We start from the raw sequence: 18,039 nt of genomic DNA on the forward strand, positions 1-18,039 counted from the left end.
GGAGCTTCCGCCTCCCAGAAGCGGCCAGTTGGAGCTCCTGCCCTCAAGAAGCACCCGCTTGGATGGCTTGAGAGCGCTCCTCTTCTTCGGCTGATGCCTCTTTTCCTCAAGCCACATACCAGCGCCCCATAAACTGGAGCCCCCTTAAAGTTAGTAGATTCCTTAACCTGGGTTCTCACACAGGGTATGAACCACGGTCCTGGCAGTGAACTGGTATTTTAGACATTTGGGAAAGTTTGCAGTCCTCTCGATCCTAAATCCCTAACTCCCCAGTGTATCCGTAAATGGCAAAGTTAGGGCTTCTTATTAGTCACCACCCACACGCAAGTGGATTCTCCAGGCTCACCCATGATCCCCTTTCACACCACCCATTCCATTCACAAGGTCACCAGTCTGAAGGGGGAGCTAAGAAAAACCTGAAGTCTAGACATGCTGGCACGCCCCCCACCGCACCACCAGTCACACGTGGCTACAAATGTGAAATACACACCAAATTTTGAAAACTTATACAAGAAAAAGTATGTGAACTATCTCAATAATGTTATATTAATCACATGGTAAAGTGATAAGATTTTTGATACATTGGACTAACATTTTAATTAACTACAAGAAAATTTAAAATTATACATGTGACTTACATTTTTTCCATTGGACAGCACTAGGTTAGACAGTAAGATTTGGAGGGAAGGGAGAACAATGCCTGTTCTTATCTGTGTACTGTATATCCCAAATTCTGATAGGAAGGATTTGAGGTTTTTATTTTGTATTTACATCTTAAGTTTCATTATCAAGTAGCAAGAATGAATGAGAAATCAACTCTGGAAATTATTCAACACTTTAGCATAGCCAAGGAGAGACCTAGGAAGGAACTGCATTGAGTTATGGTGTTGCAGAAGCATCATGTAACAAGGTCAGACCGGAATCTGGCTTTGCCCTAGAATTACTTTTTGATCTTAGCAAAACAACAACAAAAACCTCACATATCTTGGCTTTTTAGTGTTCTCAGGCTGTAGCAGAGATAATGCCTCTGCCTTACTTTCGAGGGATAAATGAGATGATCCCTGTAAAATGCTTTGAACTCCACTAAGAAAATTCTCAATAATAGTTACAGGTCAAATCCTGTTACAAAAAAATACCCTTACAAAAAAAAAAAGGCATTGTGTAGAAAAAGATCTCCAAACTGCAGCCAGTAGTTATTAAAAGCAATATTTGACACATTTCAGTATACCTAAAGAATTTATACCATCTCTGAGATCAATCTAAAGAAATTTTCTTATTCATACTGTTAGAACACTGTTGAGGTAGGAACTCTGCAAATTGAGGTCATGTCATCATCAATTCAACATTTATTGACTGCCACATTTGTGTACTGTGAGCCACCCTGAATAGAAGCCAAATGAAAACAGTACATGGTTCCCATATTTTGTACTCAGATTTGTGTTAGACACCTTTGTAATATCCTACCGTTTGTCTATTTCTCTGAAGATTTTATTTATATATTTTTAGAGGGGAAGAGAGGGAGGAAGAAGAGGGAGAGAAACATCGGTGTGAGAGAGAAACAACCATGCCCCCAGCTGTGGAGCTGGCCTGCAACCCAGACATGTGCCCTGACCAGGAATCCAACCGGTGACCTTTCACTTTACCTTACGATGCCCAACCGAGCCACATCTGTCAGGGTTTATTAAAAAGTTTTTTAAATTTGCATGTTAGTAAGTAAACTGAAAACATTGGACTACTTTAAACTTAAGATGCAAAAAACATGGGTTTCATAATATACAGGGCAGAGCAAAATTAGGTTTACAATTGTATGGAAAATAATATAATAATTAATACATAATAATATAAGAATGAACTAATTTTGCCCTACCCTATAATAAAACTTAGAACTTGCCTTGCCTGGTGTGGCTCAGAGGATTGAGCACCAGCCTGCCACCCACAGGGCTGCCAGTTTGATTCCCTGTCAGGGCACATGCCTGGGCTGGAGACCAGGTCCCGGGTTGGGGGTGCTTGAGAGACAACCACACATAGATGTTTCTCTCCCTCTCTTTCTCTCTCCTTTCCCCTCTCTCTAAAAATGTATAAATAAAATCTTTAAAAAAAAAAAACAAGACTCTATATGAATTTTATACTAAGTATTTAGAAACACTAATACTGTATTAGCTTACTTTTAAAGAGAATTTTCAAGTACAGACATGAAGTTCTTCGTGTATGCCCATGTAAGTGACATAAAGAGTAGCAAATATTACTGTTATAGTAGTATATAATGTATGTCTAGGATTGTAAAAAGGCTAGAATTCTGTGTTCTGTCCATTCCTATCAACATAGGTGACAATCTCAGATGGGAGCCATTCCCATATCCAGTACTCCAGTGTCCACGATCCCATTGGTTAAGCCCTCAGGTCCCAGCCTTTAAAAATAGGCAGATGTAACAGGGAAATTATTCTGAAATGAATGAAAGAGAAAGAAATTCTTTTGTGACTGGAAATTTTCAATGTCGTACATTTGCTCTGATGCGCACCATTATTATTCTATAATAATAATAATAGCTTATGTTTTAGAGCACTTACTATATATCAGCCACTATCCAAAAGAGCTTTTCACGTGTTGTCCCACTTTCCTATCAACAATCACATGAGGAAGATACTATTAACCCATTTTTTTGCAGAAGATAAAACTGAGACCTATGATCACATGATTCCTGAATGGCAGAACAGGTATTAAATCCAATCTAACCCCAAAGCTAGTACTCTGAACCATGCCTTTGCCATACTCTGCAGAAAATGGAGTAAGGCACTGAATTCAGGGTTCTCTAAGATCCCTTATAACTAATAAAGACACACCTAATAATACTATCCCTTTGACTATCAAGAAGTCTAGTATCTAAATAAAAGCTATTTCTGCTCTGACTGGTGTGGCTCAGTGGATTGGGTGCCAGCCTGTGAACCAAAGGGTCACCAGTTCAATTCCCAGTCAGGGCACATGCCTGGGTTGTGGACCAGGTCCCCAGTTGGGGGTGCAAGGGGCAACCACACATTGATGTTTTTCTTCCTCTCTCCCTTCCTTCCCCTCCCTCTAAAAATAAATAAGTAAAATGTTTTTTAAAAACTTTTTTAAAAAGCCGTTTCTAAGCAATTAAATTAGTTCCTTTTCTTGTTTCAATTACTTTTTATGAGTTAACCATGTAGACTTAGAACCTCTTAATGCTTTTCACAATCTTTAAACAGATTTGTAGAAACTATCTTGCAAAAAACATTTAACTGAAAAAGTTTAGTAATTTCTTCATTTTGCTTAAGCTTCAGTTTCTTCTGTTAAGTTTAAGTACAATATATGTATGGTGTGTATTATATGAGCCTTTTTATAACTTTGTCCCTACCTGTATGTATGTGTGTGTTTACACACACACACACATATGGAGATTTTGTAGAATGATGTTAATGGTTATTTCTAGGTCATAGAATTTTTGGATTTTGTAATGTTTTGTATTGCTTGATTTTTTTAATAAGCATATATCACCTTTATAAAATTAATAAAATCTCTCAGAAAGAAAAATAGAGTTGTCACGGGTCCAAACACACCATGCAACAGGAGAGTTTGAGATTTGAAGCCTAGATCATTGTCAGAGATTTTATCTAGCCACCTAAGTGTATTTAAACTTTACTTATTCCATTTAAAATGTGTATCATGTAATAGTAAAATAAAGAACAAGTTAGCATATTAGAAGAAATAAGAGGCCTAACAGTGAATGCCATATCCGTAAACATTTGAACAAGCCACAAATGGAAGGATAGCGTGCGTCTAAACTGTTGTTTTCAGGAATTACCTATCAGATTCATAGTTTATATCCTGAAATTCTATGAAAACACCATCAAGATCTTTTTTTCTATGAATCCACTATCTTTGTCATATTGGAAAATATAAAATATTTTTATTTTATATGAAACAATTTAAAGTATGTACTGTTTAAAAAGTTACTTTATGCAGAAAAGACTAGAAGGAAACATGATGGAATGCTAGAAATGAATGCTTATCACGGGTGGAATTATGGGTAGTTCTTTTTCCTGTTATTTTATACTTGTCTGTATTTTCTAACATTTCTGCAGCAAGCATGTATTACACAATCAGTTTTTTTAAAAAGAACAAAAAACCTAAGATGTGTTTATACCTAGAGTATTAGAAAAATAAGAAGTACTTTAATTAAGTTAGTTTATTTTAATATTTTAGAAGTTCATTTTATAAATATCCCATGCCAAAGAATTCCAAATAGTTTATTACACTTCACCTTCAAGGAGGTGGAGTATAATTCCTTGACCACACACACACACACACAGACATTCTTAAGAGGGCTAAATATAGTGACTTCCTTCCAAAGAATACAATATGGAAAGAGGGTGGAAGAGAGTAACTTTACAGTGGAAAAGGCTGACAAACACTATTTCAGCCAGGTGATTGAGTTCAACATCTACCCTTGATATATTATAGTGATAACAATGGTAGTTTACCTCTGTGGTCTTCCTCCCTAAAACTCATAATCCTGGCCTAATAATGAGAAAAACACCAGACAAATTGAGGGATGTTTTACAAAACTACCTGACTAGTACTCCTCCAAAATGCCAAGGTCATCAAAAACAAGGAAAGTCTGAGAAATTGTCACAGACAAGAAGAGCCAAAGGAGTCGTGACAAGTTAATGCAATGTGGTAGCCCAGAACAGAAAAGAGAAAGGACATTAGGTAAAACTAAGGAAATCTGGTCCATCTATTATTAATCAATACAACTGAACTACATACACTAATGTAAAATATTGATAATGGGAGTATGTGGGACTGCTCTATACTGACTTCACAATTTTTCTATAAATCTAAATCCGTTCTATAAAATAAAGTTTTTTGAAAGTTCACTTTAGCCTTTTGTGACTTTTACAGAAAATCTTTGCAAAAGTTGTAATGAACATGAAGGCAGTGGGTTTCCTGAGTTATAAGGGTTCATGATATCTTGAAACCCTGTCCTGTCCCCAACAATGCAAAAGAAACTAGTTAAAATAATGCACCATAAGTCATCTCCAACAAAAATAAACCACTATAGATTTCTAGTTGTCCAAATTAATAGCAGTACTAGAAAGATTCATTTTCCAAAGGGTCAGATATCATTCCAAGAGACTGTCCTGACTATAACTCTGAGAAAACACACATTTTCAAACAAGTTTTTATGTAAATTATATATGTATTTATATATAGTGCAATAAATATACACATATGTATACAAAATTTAAGGATCCTATATCTATGGATAAAAGAGCAAGTGGAAGGGTGGGCAGGATAAAAATATAAAATGTAACTTTGTACAGAAAGCAAATAGTCAGATTTGCCAATGGAAGCGATGCTATTATTAGTCTATGATAGCCTCTTTCATGTTAATAGGTGGTGATCAAAGGGATTTTGAACAAAATGTAGAGCACACCATTAGCATTAGGATCTAAGATAAATTCCTATATTGGATCTAAGATAAATTCCTATATTGTCACATGGCATCAGAATTTGATTTTTCTGATCTCTGCCAGTCAGAAGACTGAGTCATTTAGCAACATATGATGGAAGGTACAAAACTTGAAGATGAATGGAACCACAAAATCATGTGAAATTTTTATAATTACCTGAGGATTTCTTTAAATAAATACGTACATAAAAATAATGTCGCCACTGAGATCGAGTATATGCAAATACAATCTTAATGAGCTTTTTCTAAGAAAAGAATGATGTGTTCAAGTTAAAAATTTCTCTTAAATGTAATATTCAGTTCTGGGAGAAAGTGCCAGGTCAAATATAAAATTCTTATTTCTTATTCTATAATGAACATTACCATTTAAGAATGCCTAACTTCAGATGCATCTTTTCATTCAAGACACTCATTACACTGAATGAACCACAGGATATAATTTATTTCTCTTGTGCTAGGTTTTAGGTCCTGTTAAAAATGTGGAAAACATAAAAAGCAACTTTTCTGGAGTATCATTAAATTACTCAATTACATTATTTTGAACAGATGGTGGGTTGTGTTTAGTTGTTAAATATAAAAGTTTGGGTGTGAATGAAATAAGGGTAAGTCTTATTTAATTTGGGGGGGTTACTTTAGTTAAAAAATACTTATACACATGCACACTCATATATTAAGTAAAGCTCAATTATATCTTTGGACCAAAATTTAACAGTTATCTTCTAAGAACCTGTGTTATTACTTCTAAAAAAGTTATATATTCAGTGTAATGTGCCTTTCTCCTTTCTTTTTTTTTTTTTTCTGTGTGGTTGCCTCACTTGCGTCCACAACTGGGGACCTGACGTGCAACCTAGTAATGTGCCCTGACTGGGAATCGAACCAGCGACACTTGGCTCGCAGGTCAACGCTCAATCCACTGAGCCACAGCAGCCAGGGCTTCCTTTCTCCTTTCTTATAGCAGCTACTTCAAAAACAAATGGAGGAACGAATAAGAAAAATTCCCTGCATTTAAAAATCTGCCATGGAAAGAAAAGCAGGGAGTAGTCCAAGCTAGCCCCTGGGGATCTTCCCAAGTTCAGTAGATTGACTTGAAAACAGGGAGTACATATAGCTTGAGCTCTACTTCCTTTAGTAGTACAGTACTGGTCAAAAAAGTTTTCAAGTGCATGGAGTTGAGCAAGACCACCTGCTCCTAACCCAGGACAATGGCCACTGGACCACCAACTCCATTGCTTCAACACCAGCTTTCCTTCACATCAGAATACAGGCTTTATGCTAGAAGAGTTTCCCAGTAAAAGAGTAAGCAAAGAGAAGCTAAAATTCATATCTATGATAGGAGCTCATAAATTAGGAGTGAAACGAACAGATTAAAAATCTAAACTGAAATGAGTCTAATAGAACCAAGCAATAATTACATAGACATCGACCCTTTAAATACAGAGTTAAAAGTTTAAATCCTCACTTGGCAAGGGCGTGGGCCTCCAAGTGCTATGGAGCCACCAAGAAGTAGAAAGGAATGACCAGTCTCGGTGGATGTGTGGCATAACCCAGGAGATTTAATCTATAATCTCTCAAGATCCTCATCTCTTGGCCCCACGCCACAACAGGAAAGGAGTCACATGGTCAGGCCGCACAGCTTGTGCCATTCTTCCAAAAGAATTGAAGTCAACTAGAAGTTCCAATTTCCCTGATTTGAGTCTTCAGTCATTTATGAGATAGCATGTTGAATTGGTGTTCAGCTAAAGGGGTGTAAAGAAATATTTAATATGTAATATTTTGTAGGTTAAGAGAATTAAAGTTACTACAGAAAATTCTCAATTCTATATCCTATGTTAACCCATGTAGGAAAATCAATGAACAATGGCATTTTAAATGTTTTAGCAGTTAGGTCATGACACCATCTCGGTGGCATCCATGAGGAGACTGAGAGGAAGCAACTGAAAGTCTTGGCATCACACAACTTTCATAATGTTGGTCTCTTGAAAACTATAAACCCATGTCCCTTTGGATAATTTTTAAAGTTTTTATAAGTTTGAATAATAAAATTTTTAAATTTGTTCAAGAACCTTCTGTTATGATTAAAACACTTCTTCAACAGTACCCAAGATAGAGTCATAGAAACAACCTTAGAAGAAACAAGAAAATGGAAGTGGTTTGGAACAAATATATTCTAAACTGTTTAAATAAGGCTTGGAACATTCATAGAACACAGCTATGAAAGAACAAAGAAGATCGTATGCATTATTATAAAAGTATAAAAGATCTCTAATATACATTAAGTGAAAAAAACAAAATGCATAACTGTATATAACACATCACCCTTTGTTAAGGGGAATTATATTTATGTGCTTTGACATTTGTATGCCGAGTATCTTTGGAAAAATACACAAAAAGCTAGTGCCCGTGTTTGCTTCTAAGGAGTTGGTGAGGGACAGAGGATCTTTTCATTATATGTGCTATTGTATACCTTTTGAAATTCTATTAAGTATTTGTGCGTATTACCTATCAAATAATAAGCTTTATCTCTCTTTTTTTCTAAAGGAGGGGCCACTCTCTGAAAAGTAAAAGAGCATTTCGAGCATATTTTGAGCTAATGGAAGAGGCCATCATGAAATAAATTGCCATCACCTGCCAACAGAGAGGTGTGATGGAGAAGGGGACTGAGGGATTTAACAGTATGCTAACTGGGGTGTCAGAAGGTAGATCAAAATTAATACCTAATTTGTAAAAATATGGTAATTACTGACAGAAGAAGAAAGAATTTTTGCATTTAAGTAAGTAGTGATATGTTAGGGAAAAGCACTAAACAGGGAGAAAATACTAGAACTCAAAAATTGTAAAACAATAAAATCATTTGCAAAAGAAAGCTTCAGAATGTTATAATGTCACAGTAAAACGTATAAATAAACTTTTGAATGAACTCCATCAGATCCAAAAATCAGTAAAACAATTTCACTTTCTTAAAATGCTTCCACAAATGCCCCCTTAAAACACATACATATTTCAGACATACACTGTGAGAAGCCTATAAGACCATTAAGACAATTCTGGACTTTTATGGCTATTTCTTTTTCAGGGGCCATTCTTTGCATTTTTACTGCTCTAAATTTACCTCTCCAAGTCACGGCACTGCAGATTGAGCTTTCTTTCTTTCTTAGTTTTGTTCTCAACCAAATCTTTTGTACATTTCTGGAATTTAAGCCACCTCAGTTACCGCTACTTATCTATAACACCAATGCTTTGAGGGATTAAAACAGGTTTCTTGTAATACACTTAGATCAAGAGTTATCTGAGTTGAGAAGAATATCTTGTTTGAGTTGTGGGTGGAGAGTCTTTTTTATTTTTTTATTTTTTATTTATTTATTTTTTTAAATCTTGAGTTGTTTTGATTTCCCCTGAGAGCAGTAATCTTCAGCAAGTGAAATTTTTTAAAAGCCCAAGCACACCACAAAACATTCCAAGTGATTTTAACTCCTGAATGAGGTTGGGCTACCTGAGTGATTCTCTCTCTTCTCTTCTTTGGCAGAAAGGATTAGAAACCTCCACAGAACTTGCTCTCTATTAAAGTGGAGTGCTGTGCATTCATTGGCAAGAGGTGAATTGTTTTCAGATTACATGCGAAAGAGTGTGTGTGTTTCTTTCCCACATCAAAGACTTGGATGGAAGCAGTTCTGAGTATTGCCAGGGATGCAAGAATTGGCGCTAAAGTGATTAACAAAATTGCTTTCCTGCAAAAGAAGCACAAAACATTACCTAGGGATTAGAGGAGGAGAGGGCAAGATTAAAGGTGATGTTGAATTTTGGGTGGAATATCTTATCCATCTTTTTCATATCATGCTTCAAGGATTCTGTGACTCCTCCTTAAGGAAACCTGAACAAATCAAAGTCTTGCTTTCTCAACTTTTGTACAGAGGGGTGCTGACAAGGTAAAATTAAAACTACTAACACAAGCAGCACTCTCGTGATCTCCATATCTTTATCTCATTCTACAAATACATGTTTAATATATTTTATTCAGCACACACCAATGACTCCATTGACCAAAGAGTCTTTCATTTATAATTTGTGTCCACCTGTTTCACTTAGATGATACTGTTTTATAGAATTTCTAGAGTTTGATTTTTGTAAATCCTTGACTTGATTAGTATAGCACCCCTTTTTAAACATATCTTTCACAGTCAAAATCTTCATCTAACCAAAACATTTTTTTAATTAGCCATAAAACCTATATTCTAAACAGGAAAAATTATACAGCAAACCTCACAATTTCTAATTTAGGAAATTATTTTAAGGGGTATCTCTGAAATGCCCAAGGTTTGACATGCTTTGTCACTTAGCATTTTTCATCTTTCAAAAACTGAATTTAGGCCTCCCTTCTTCCAAGAAGTCCTCCTGATTTCAGTCTCTCAATCAGAGACAGGTAGAAACATTAGATATTGTCCACACAAATGTACAGATAGGAATAAACTTTTTCTTCCTCCTAGGTTTCTTCCTTTAAAACAGTAAATTCTGGAGTGCACACCAGAAACTAATATAAATATGTCAACTGTAACTGAAAAAAAATGTTAAATGATTTTTTAAAAAACATTAAGTCCACAAAAGGAATGACACACATCTGGGTAGATGGTAAAAACATAGTTAAATGTGATATGCAAAATAAATAAATTCAGAACAATATATACAGTATGATACAATTTATGAAAAAATTAACACAAAAAAACTATAATTCTTTAGCAACCATATACGTGTATATAAAAATGCAAAAATTTACAGAATTATACATCTCAAACTCACGGTAGTAGTGGCTGCCTCTGGAAAGTAAAATGGAAATGAGATCGGGGGTGAAGGGAAATTTTAGCTGCATCTATAATGTTTATTTGTTTTAAAGTGGGGGAAGATTATTCACTGAGACATAGTTAGGGGATGTGAAGTATCATTGAAATGTTATCTAAAATATGCAGCAGAAGTTTGAGATCTCATCTTTGTCCTCAGATTATTCTTTCACATAATGTACAGATATTTTTTGTCAGATACTAGTTATGTCTCAGTTTCTTTATAACAACAATAAAACCTGTTTCAAATTGATTAAACAATTTAGGATAGTTGTGACCTCCTCTTTTCCCACAATAACTTTATCCTCAGAGGTTAATGTACTGTGGTGATGGTGCTTTGCCGTTGTGTGTGTTTTGTAGAGAATGAGACTCACCATGAGTCTTCAGTAAAAAGAATAAATAGAGGAATAAATAAATAAGCACTGTTGGCTTACCACCCTGCATGCAATAATTTGTGGGTGTTTTCATTTTGCAGTTGTTTCTTGAGGTTGCCTGTGTGACTTCTTCGCTTTCAGGAACTTGTTGAGAACAATCATTTTTTATCTGTCTTTCCCTGAGGGTCTCGTAAGGTCACTGGACATAAGATAGCTGTGAAATTTGACATTGTTCCAATTTAAATGCCTTACTCCAGCAAGTGCAAGACTGTGGATGCTTCGGTGTGGGGATTGCCACGGCCAGGCCTGTTTCTGAGACTCGCCAGCCCTCCAGGCTTCAAAGCCTGCCATCCTTGATCTCACTAAAGAATGTTTTTGAATTCTATGTCCATCTAGTGGTTGCCTGCAAAGATCTACTTGGCTTTTTCTTTCTTCCTTTTCTTTCACACTTGATCAGTGAGATTCTGTTTGTGATGGGGGTTTTGCCCCCCTTGGTCTTTAATTCTTTCACAGGTGGTTTCAAAGTGTCTATCCTTAGCCACTGCTTTCTATAAACAAGCAGGAATTCATGAGCCGCAGTTACTGATGGCTCTCCTCACTGAGCCATTCTCCCCTCACTTCGAAAATAGACTGTTTTGTGGACAGTAAAGTACAGTTCTTTTTCACAGATGAGATTAGGGGCTTGAGGGGAGTCTGCAGAGGGGAGTTTTTCTTTTTCTTTTTTCTTTTTTTTTTAACTGGAGAGCCTTTGTGTTGTAACTCATTTTAGCAAATGCAAGAACTTTTACTTATTTTACTCTCAGTTGCATCTTTGGTTAAAGATGACATGGTGCTAAATAGAGGATGCTGAGAATTTGCTGATTTCCTCATTAATTTCAACGTCTCCAGCATCCCAAGTATAAGGTTAGGAGTTGAAGGGCAGATGGTGACAGGAGCTAATGTGGTTACGTATCCAAGGGATCAAATTATATCAATTCTACCTAAGAATTTTGATGTACCATAGGGGTTGAGATATCTATCTTATCACCTCCTCCCCTCTATGGGCTGAAAACTCTCTCCCCAGGTTTCAATTCCTTGGATTTGAGGTTGTAGGAATGGATTCAATCTCTTATCTGTAGCAGCTTTGGTCTTTTCAATTTTCAAATGGATCATGAAAATTGGAGGGAGGGTAGGTTGATGGATTATACTACTCTGAATTCTGTGAGGAAAAAAAATAATAGAGGCCAAGTGTTATCACTTGGTTCCTAACACATGCACAATGTTAGGGCATATATGTGTCTTGGGCCATCTTGGCCTCTAGGAAAACAGGGATACACAGTGAATTAGTCACTGCCTTTGTTCCAGCTCAAATTAAAATAAAAAATATTTTTAAATTTTTAAAATACTTTTTCTCTTTATAAATGTAAAATACTTTATTAGAATCAATATAAAAAACACAAATTGTGTTCATGCAGCATTCATTGTTGGTAATAGCAAAAAAGTGCAATTAAACAACCTAAATGTTCGTCAACAGGCAACTGGCTGAATAAACTATAATGTCTCCATCTACAGAATGATTATGTACTAATTAGAAAGGGTGAAACTGGAAAAGAGTGACATGGGAACATCTCTAAGACATAGTGTTGCTTGAAAAAAAGTTGAAAAATGTTATATACAAAACAATCCTATATAATTTTAATGGGTTCCGATATATATATGATTAAGGAAGGTGATCTAAGGGATTTTAACTTTATCTGTAATGTTCTATTCTTCTACATGAAGAATGTATTTTTATAATTCTTATGTAATTAAAAGTAAATTTTAAATAATTTTTAAAACCAAATAGAAGATGACTAAAAAGAAAAGAAAAATCACCTATGATCTACTACCCAGCCTTCTGTATAGTCTTTTGTATATATACCTTTCTTAAAAATGTTTTATTGCGGTAAAATATACATAACATAAAATGTACCATTTTAACCATTTTAAATTTAGTAACATGAAGCACATTCACATTGTTGTGCAATCATCACCACCCTCCAACTCTGAAATTCTGCACCCATTATACAGTAGTTCCCCATTGCCCCGTGGCCCCAAGCCCTGGTAACCACTGTTCTACTTTCTGTCTCTATGAATTTGATTACTCTAGGTCCCTCATCTAAGTGGAATCATACAATATTTGTCCTTTTATATCTGAATTATTTCACTTAGCATAATGTCTTCAAGGTTCATCCGTGTTGTGGCATGTTTCAGAATTTCACTCCTTTTAAAGGCTGAATAAAATTTGATTGTATGTATAGAACACATTTTGTTTGTCCATTCATCCATCAATGGGCATTTGGGTTGTCCTCACCTTTGGGCTATTGTGAAGAATGCTGAGATGGACAAATACCTGCTTGAGTTTCTGCTTTCAGTTCTTTGCGCATTTACCCAGAAGTGGAATTGTTGTTTCAAATGGTTATTCTGTGTTTAAGTTTTTGAGAACCTACAATACTCTCTTCCACAGTGGCTGTACCATTTTACATTCCCACCAGGAATGCACACTGGTTCCAGTTTCTCCATATCCAAACCAACACTTGTTTTCAGGGTGATATATATCTATATGTAACAGCCATCTCAAAGTTGTTAAGTGGCTATATACTTTAAAAAATTAAAAATTGGCCTCAAATCTAGCTTAATATAACCTTAACATTGTCTATGCCATTAAATATTCTTCAATATCATTTTAATGGCTGCACTGCATTCCACTTAATAAGATGTACCATAATTTACTCAATCAGTTCCCTATTACTATAGTATTAGAAACTTAGGAGTCTCCAGTTTGTTTATTTGTTTGTTTTTGTTTTTTTTTGTTTTCGTTTTTTGGCATTATAAAGAGTACTCCATATTCATATACTTGACTTTGCTTTAAATTTGCCTATAAATTTCTAACAGTGATATTGCTGAGTCATTGGGCATACACATTTTTTAAAGCTTTGAAGATCAATATCCATCTTAAAGTTCACTTAAAAAGAGGGATTGGAGGACAGAAAGAATTTCTCCTGCAGCTACACACTTGAGACCCCAAGCAAACTACTACTTAATCAGTTGAGAAATTCCCACACACAATGTAAAGAGTGGGCATTGTCTGTCACCATTGACCTACATCAAATCTTCAGTGTAGGAAAAGAATGCAGAAACCTCTTATTGGAAGGCTTGATTCAGTAGTACTCAGGGTGCTAGCATAGCCTGTGTGTGAGCGCTTTCATCACTGTGGTTCATGGGGACCCAGGACCAACCTGAATCTCTTTTACTTTTCTCATTCCTGAAATGCAGTGCTATCTCTGAGGTGGAAATTACAGAAGTACCCAAGAATAACAATAGAGCAAATATGTTCAAGACGAGGAATTATCCAGCAATAAATAACAAGGGGCTAGCTTTCTCCCTCCTGAATTGCCTAATATTTAATTGGTATAGCCAATGCCCCCAGAGAGTCTTGGACTTAGGAATTCTAGACAGACTTTATGTCCCTCTCTCCCTTACTCAGAGACCTTGGCCACCCATAGGTTTCATGGGCAATATTCTGGTTTCCCCCTACCTCTCACCATTCTTACTGACGCAGCATGAAAATTTCATTCCGTTCATATTGACCTATTTTCAGTATTTCAAACAAGTGGCACACACTGTGGAAAGACTTTTGGACTTGGAGTCAGATAATCTGGATTTGAACATTGGCTCTATTGTTTCTTTACTAGGTGATCTTGGGCAAAAATACTTCATCTTGCTGAGACTCAGTTTCCTCGTCTGTATAATAGGGATGACAAGACCTAAGCTACTGTATTATTATGTATATGTTAAACTAGAAAACAGTATGTAAAAAAAGTTAGCACAATGTGGAGTTCGTAGTGAGTGTCTGATGGGTGACGTGAATGTCTTATTTATCCTGGCCTCTGAGCCTTGGTCCAAACTGCTCTTTCTGAAAGAGCCCTCTCTCATTTCAATCCTATACATCCACCAACGCAAACTCATGTTTTAGCCACCTTGAAAGTCCTTCCACAAAAATTTTTATCACTCACTGACTAGACTACTTATTTACTACCTGTATTGTAGTATGTCTATACTGCCTGGTGTTGGTCATACTTTTTACCATGTATCTGTCCTCTCCAGGTAGCCTGTCAAAGGACAGGAACCCTGCCTACTAACTCTTCCCCCCATCCTACTTTTCCCCTCTGTAGTAAGAATGATTTACACATAGAAGATGGTAAATAAATATTGGTTAACTGACCCTTTTCATTCTCCCCATGCTTCATGATCTGCCTGTATGCAGAGGTCCACATCAGTCCTTCTAAATGGACTTTCCCCTGGGGCTGTTTTCAGGGAGTGTTTATACCAATTTTGCCCCAACAATAATAATATTTAACAAATAGCACTTCCCTGCTTACAACAATAGCCTATGTGGACAACAGAATGGATATGGTTGCTGTTGTCATCCCTATTTCTCAGGGACTCAGAGAGGTCAAGTGATTTGTCACAAAGCCAGTGTGTGGCAGAATGGAAAATTGAATTCAGATCTACTGATTGCAAAACTCATGCTCTTGGCTTCACATAATAAAAGTTCCCTCCCTATTTAATTGTTAATGGACATTTGTCCCTCTCCAAAGTAATATTGTTGACTCTTAGGTCTTTGCCTAAGAAGAAAATGGTGGTGTTTTTAGGCACAATAACTGCCTAAAGAAACTTCTTTAGTGTCTGTGGAGGCATGAAAGAAATGTACATGCTATGCCAGTTCTCAGGAAAATGTTCCAGGTGAGAACCTTGTGTAAATTATTTCCCTGGGGCCCAGAATGAAAGCTGGGAAGGTGAGAAGGTGTCTTTTCCCTTACACCTAATTAATTACGACTCAGAGCAGCCCTCTTAGAAATGGTTCCCCCGCTGCACTTGTAACCTCCTAGGTGACCTGCCCCCACTGCTTCTGCTCCAAGGCCTTGGCTCTGACTTCCAGGAGTTCTTCCCCTGCAGTCATCCTCCATGAACTAGGGTCCTTCCAGGAAAGGGCACAGCTCTTTAACCACAGCTTAAGGGAGTCATAGGTGATCCTAATTTGAAGAGATTCTACGTGTTGTCCTATGACTACACCAGCATGTCTCCCAGCTGAACATTTAATTCTCTGACAGCTCAGTAGACATTCTTCAGATTTAGGGATGGTATGAGTCCACAGACAGGTCCCCTACAACCCAAACAGAGCCATGTCTCTTAGCTACCTCAGTCACTGAGTAAGCAACAGCCTTTCTATCCAGAGTGTCAGTCTACCTGTTGTTCTAGTAAAACTCCCTAGAAGCTCCATGAATCTTGATTTAGCTGTTACCCTAAATTCTACTGATAACAGTTGTATAAATTCATTTCTTCCCTGTTCTCCTTGGACACTTGGTCACTAAAGTCAACTTTGCTAAGTTGCTTCCAGATTTGTTCAATATATATATTTTTAAGTATATTTTATTGATTATGTTGTTACAGTAGTTGCAATTTTTCCCCCTTTGCTCCCCTCTGCCCAGTACCCACTTCCCTCCAGCAATCCCACCCCACTTAGTTCATGTCCATGGATCGTGCATATAAAGTCTTTGGCTTTGCCCTTTCCTATATTATTCTTAACATCCCCCTGTCTATTTTGTACCAACCAATTATGCTTCTTAATCCCCGCGCCATTTCCCCCATCTCTCCCCCTCCCCCCTCCCAGCTGACAACCCTCGAAATGATCCCCGTACCTATGATTCTGTTCCTATTCTGGTTTGCTTAGTTGGATTTTATTTTTATTTTTTAGATTCAGTTGTTGATGGTTGTGAGTTTGTTGTCATTTAGTGTTCATAGTTTTGATCTTATTTTTCTTAAGTAAGTCCCTCTGACATTTCATATAATAATGACTTGGTGATGATGAACTCCTTAGCTTCACCTTGTCTGGGAAGCACTTCGTCTACCCTTGCATTCCAAATGATAGCCTTGCGGGATAGAGAAATCTTGGTTGTAGGTTGCTTTTCATCACATTGAATACTGCTTGCCAGCCCCTTTCTGCCTGCAAAGTTTCTTTTGAGAAATCAGCTGATAGTCCTATAGGCAGCCCCCTGTAGGCAACTCTCTGCCTCTCTCTTGCTGCCCCCAGGACTCTGTCTTTATCTTTCACCTTTGGCATCTTAATCATGATACATCCTGGTGTGGTACCCTCTGGCTCCAGCTTGCCCAGGACCCTCCATGCTTCCCAGATCTGCATGTCCATCTCCCTCACAAAACTTGCGAAGTTTTCCTCATTTTTTTCAATTCTTGCTTCCTCATTCTACACTGGTTGACTGTTTTTTCTTCGTCAGGTTCCAAATCATTGATTTGAACACCGGTTTCCTTCCCTTCACCATTGGTTTTGCGTGAATTTTCCTTCGTTCCACTTAGCATAGCCTTCACTTCTTCTCTGATGCGTTTCCCATACTCAAGCATATCTGTCAAGCCTGTGAGCATCTTCATCACCAGTATTTTGAATTCCTCATCTGTTAGGTTGTCTATCTCCTCATCTGTTAGGTTGTCTATATCTTCGTCGCTTAGTTTTTCCACTAAAACCTTGATCCGTTTCCCCTTTTGGGCCATACTTCTCTGTCTCCTCATCTTCACAGGCTCCTGTGCTTGTTTGCCTCCATGTCCCAGGTAGAGCTGATGCTCCTGTTATGTTGTAAAGGGCAGAGCCTTAGGGATTGATCAGTACAGAGCGGCCTGTTTCACCACGTTGTGGTGCTGTATGTGGGGAGGGGTCCGAGAGGAAACAATGCTGCCTGCCCAGTACTCGCCCCTTATCCAGGCACCTCTCCCACTTTCGCACTGGACTGGCGCCCCTCTAGCTGCTGCCCTGGCCATTGTTCCCAGAGTGGGTGAGTCTGCAGATGTTCTAGGACCGTAGGGGCCCTTTAAACAAGCGGACTCTGCTGAGAGACCAGCAGTTTCTGCCTCTGTCTCAACCCCCACTGGTTTGCACAGTCAAAAGCAATGAGGCTTGACTTTCCGCGGTGCTGGGACAGTGAGCTGCGCGGTCTGGTGAGGAGCTGGGAACGCTCCCCAGGTGTCCCTCCTGACTTTTTAAAACGTGTAGCTGCGCTTTCTGCCAGCCTGCTGCTGTTGCCGCTGCTGCCACCACCACACCATGTCCTCTCTGCCCTGGCTCCACCCCTCCTACCTGTCTGGATGAGTATTTCTTCTTTATATCTTTGTTTGCTGGACTTCCATGCAGTTTGATTTTCTGGAAGTTCTGGTTGTTTCTAGTTTTTAGGTAGTTGTATTCCTTCTTAGTTGTGGAGGGAGACGCAGCATGTCTGTCTACACCTCCTTCTTGGCCGGAAGTCCCAGTCAAAGTCCC

Source organism: Furipterus horrens, unplaced genomic scaffold, assembly GCF_987537825.1.
Source record: "Furipterus horrens unplaced genomic scaffold, mFurHor1.1.pri manual_scaffold_5, whole genome shotgun sequence".
In the NCBI taxonomy this organism is placed as follows: Eukaryota; Metazoa; Chordata; class Mammalia; order Chiroptera; family Furipteridae; genus Furipterus; species Furipterus horrens.